At 36.8% G+C, this 4,359-nt stretch overlaps 1 pseudogene across 1 annotated transcript; it reads right to left on the bottom strand.

The window, feature by feature from the left end:
- Positions 1-258: 258 nt before the first annotated feature.
- On the bottom strand, positions 259-4,117 carry LOC104718764 (putative cysteine-rich receptor-like protein kinase 33; annotated as a pseudogene). Its single transcript, XR_015573691.1, has 9 exons — positions 3,987-4,117; positions 2,478-3,142; positions 2,220-2,345; positions 1,843-1,958; positions 1,511-1,721; positions 1,180-1,417; positions 923-1,076; positions 528-832; positions 259-433 (listed from the first exon to the last, which is right to left on the bottom strand). The product of XR_015573691.1 is annotated as a putative cysteine-rich receptor-like protein kinase 33 (transcript).
- Between the last annotated feature and the right edge of the window lie 242 nt (positions 4,118-4,359).

The raw sequence follows: 4,359 nt of genomic DNA, 5'->3' as shown, positions 1-4,359 counted from the left end.
CAATCTCACTTCTCCACCAATAATATGGATTCATAATAAACATATAATAATAAGCAAGTAGAGGGTGCTGCCAAACAAACAAAAAAAAAGCAAGCAAATGTGAATTGGTAGATTCCTATGTTATGTTTCTCTATTCTATATTAGATTTGGAGAGAAAACCAAACAAAAACAAAGGAACACGTGCCGGAAACATTGATTTAGAAATCCGAGTGAACAGACCAATTTTGGAGACAATAGTTGCAATGGAGTCAACAAACAGACTAAAGAAAACTAGTATTTACATGAACATTAGTTTTCACTTTTCAGTACATACAAAACATGCTTGAGTTAGAACCTTCAAAAACACAAATCTTCAATTAGACAAAACCTGAATGAGTCAGCTTATTTGCTTTACTTTTTTTCATCTCCGAACTCAGCTTGAAGAGACCAAACCCTGTAAAAGAGAGTTTCAATGCATTTAATTAGAGTCACTTCAAAACTAAACACAACAAATGTATAAGAAGAGATATGAGAAATTATAGAAACACCTCGGGTATGAAGGAACTGTCATCTTCAACGAGGAACTAAGTCATTAATCAATGAATCATTGATAGAACCAGGAACAGATCTGATTGGAGGTAGAAACATCTCCATTCCCTCGTATACTGGTGACTGAGGCACTGGTAAAGTGATGGAGTTACTTGTGAGCATCATGATGATAGTCGATAAATTTGGACGCTCTTCTGGATCGTTTTGGACACATAATAGTGCAATATGGATGCATCTGATAGTTCTTTTCAAGTTCTGAATCCAGGAGCTCTAGTGGTGATCCGTTTCTCCAATGCCTCCAAGCCTACCACAATGATCAATCAAATGAATATCAAAACCTTAACAAGGTTATAGAAGTAAAATCTTCTGAAAGTTTAGGTCCTTTTATGCTCACATGTGTTATCAAATTCTTCCCGGATTCATCAGTTTCATGGAAGTTGCTGTTTCTTTTTCCGCTTATAATCTCAAGAATCAAGACCCCAAAACTATATACATCAGACTTCACTGAGAATTGGCCATGCATCAAATACTCTGGAGAAATATAGCCACTAGAAAGAAACAAAAAAAAGTCTTGAGTTTACCAGTGATACAAAAGAGTCAGAAAAAAACTTTCAGAGATTGATAAATAATAAAGGGGAAAAGAGTATTTACTGGGTTCCAACTACCCTCCTTGTATCGGCTCGAGATTGATCCACCCTCAAAATCCTTGCCATTCCAAAATCTGCGACTTTGGGTTCCATTTCAGCATCTAAGAGGATGTTACTAGCTTTGAGGTCACGGTGTATGATTTTAAGAGGCGAGTCATGATGAAGATATAGTATTCCTCTAGCAGTCCCGACAATAATCTTGTACCGTTTAGGCCAATCCAGCTGACCTTGCTTGGTAGGTTCTGTAGAAGTAGTTCACTATGAGATTAAAAACCAATGTTTCAAGAAATCATTAGAACTTCAAAAATGTGAGCTGAGTGTTATATGCAAGATACCAAACAAGAACTGGTCGAGACTTTTATTAGGAACAAACTCGTAAACGAGTATCTTTTCTTCTCCTTCCATACAAAACCCGAGAACTCCAACCAAATTTCTGTGCTGGAGTTTTGCCACGAGACTAGTCTCATTCTTAAACTCTTGTACACCTTGAGCTGATTCTTTTGATAGCCTCTTCACCGCAATTTCTGACCCTTCATGAAGCACGCCCTACAAATAATATAGAGAACACTTTAGATCTGACCATCTAGAGTATATATTTGTTATTGGCTTAATGCATACACTTAATTTCAAGAGTAATAAAAAATATAAGAGTAGGGAAAATTTTTACCTTGAAAACTTCTCCAAATCCACCTTGACCGAGCATGTTTCTCTTCGAAAAAGTACATGTTGCAGCTTCAATTGTCTTAAGATCATATTGCAGTGAATTTGTGGTTGAAATTTCCTCTGCAACGCGAAAATGTCTAATTATTCCTTGCAACATAAATCGAAACCATAATAATATTTCTTGTATAATCACTAAAAAATTTGCAGTTATTTACCAAATAAACATTGGTTAGCTAATAAGAAACTGCAAACAGTTGACAATGGAACTGAGTAAAGTATTCCTACTTAAAAGTCCCATGACCCGGAATTATGGTGTTTTTCTTATTAAGAATGTTTTCTGGTTAAAGACAAAAACAGTGCATAAATCGCGAATCAACTCACCTGAAGGAGCAGTTTTCTTCCTTCTGCAAACAAGTGCTACTACTACAGCTGATAACACAGAGGATATAACTCCGGTAGCAACAACAATGACCACAATGATTCCCACTGAGATATTATTTTTGCTATCTGGGCATACAAGAAAAATCACAGAGGATAGTTTTACGATAAGAAAAATACATCAACAGTAATAGAATGTGTTTCAAATCTTTGGTCAGAACTTAGCAGAATGATACATAGCATTTCAGTTGGAGGAATTACCTGACGGGGGTGGAGGTGCCAAATTAAAAGCTCCGATGAAGGGATACAGATCCCACATGAAACAGCAGCTTGGCCATGCAACAATTCCTCTTTGTCTCCTACGGTTGCCATATTCAGAAACAGCTTCTCCCAGACACTGGTGACACTTCCCTTCTTTTAGATTAGGAGTGCATAGCATTAATGCATGTACAGTCTGGAAAGCTGTCAGATTTGTTACATCAGTTGCATAATATTTACGACTAGATAACGATGCATTCTTATCCAAGGATGCTTCAGTTATCATACGATTCGTTAGCATCCCCCATATTTCATTTAAATGCGTTGGATTTGCTTTGATATCCACATCGCTGAGCTCCATGTAAAGTGGGTGCATATCAAGCCTTTCTAAAAATGAGCTGCTAGAGTAACGAGCAAAACAGAGCGTCTTATGAGGTGTCCATGTATACGCTTCAGTTTGGTTAGGACAATTCTCTATCAATTGGTCAGCCGCAACCTCGAGACAATCCGAGCAAACTGTTGGTTCGGTCCCTTCGATGCACATCCCCACTGCGAAAACTTGGTCAATACCTTGGCCTATTGATGAATCATTATAGAAACCATTTTCAGCCTTCACATTAGAAGCCAGAGATGAAAGGATGATTCGGCGGTTATCAGCATACTTACTACTGCGTTGAAAAAACCCAGTGTCAATACATTGTTGTGAAGAGACAACAGAAATTATGCTTATGAGAACAAACAAGAAGAACAATAAGGAAATCTTCTTGGCCATGTTTATAACAATGCTTTGAGCTTAGTATATGCATATCTCTACACTTTGGTATCAGTTTAATACTAATCGAGTTCTCTTTACAAGTTGCAAAACTTAAAATATCCATGGCATTATAAAAAGCTAAGTCAGAGCATAGACAAAATCAGAGAGCCAATCATAGCAAAGAGCTAATGTGTTTTATGTTTATAACAATAATGTTGAAGTTTCAACTATGTACATGATGTGAGATGCACCCACAGACTACACGCCCACTATGCTTGTTGAATGAATCTCCTAAATTTAACACAACAAAGCAGAGTAATAGAGAGAGAGTGCGACATATGAGTCATACCATTGGTTGCGTTAATAAGGAAAGCCAATAGCTTTTTTTTTTTTTTTTTTTTTTTGACAACGCCAATAGCTTTATATAATAACAATACTTTGAATCTTTGATACCTTCAAATAGCATTCTTATTAATTTATTTAACCAGCAAATTGAGCAATCGAAAGAACCAAAATTATTAATCAATTGACACTTTCAAGTTTCAATATCTTATTACTTTCATCATCACAATCAGTAATACAAAAACATTATCACCATTGTTGACAAATCATTCAACTTGAGTATAGAATTAGAAACAAACCTATAAACAAACAAACAGTAAAATGGTCATAAAATTTGAATCCTAACGACACCAAAATTATCTGGGCACACCCAAAAAATGTGTAAAGAAAATTGAGTAAAGGATCAAAGGATTGACCTGACTGACTCAAAGTTTCGAACCCCGCGGCAAGAAAATTACAGGCCAGTCGAAGCGTCAAGAGTCAAGACCAATTTTGGACAATGTGGGACAGCATTACAATTCCCATCGCTTACGTCTGGTTATATGAGTTAGGCAAAACTCCATCAGACGTTTTCCTTGACAAAATCTAAGCACACGCACCTCCACTCGATACGGGTGGTCGGGTGGACATCTTAACCACTCGAAGCATTGAAGAAGCCTTAAAAAAAAAAACACGTGAAATCGGAAGCTTCTACGAGATAATTGATTGGAACGGAGCAAGCTCTACAGTGTCGATAAAAAGGTTTCTTCGATCCTCAAGCGTAACAAAGATCGAATCGCGAAACCCTAA

This window comes from Camelina sativa, chromosome 2 (genome assembly GCF_030686135.1).
Source record: "Camelina sativa cultivar CO46 ecotype springtype chromosome 2, ASM3068613v1".
Lineage (NCBI taxonomy): Eukaryota > Viridiplantae > Streptophyta > Magnoliopsida > Brassicales > Brassicaceae > Camelina > Camelina sativa.
This window is presented reverse-complemented; position numbering and strand designations above follow the sequence as displayed.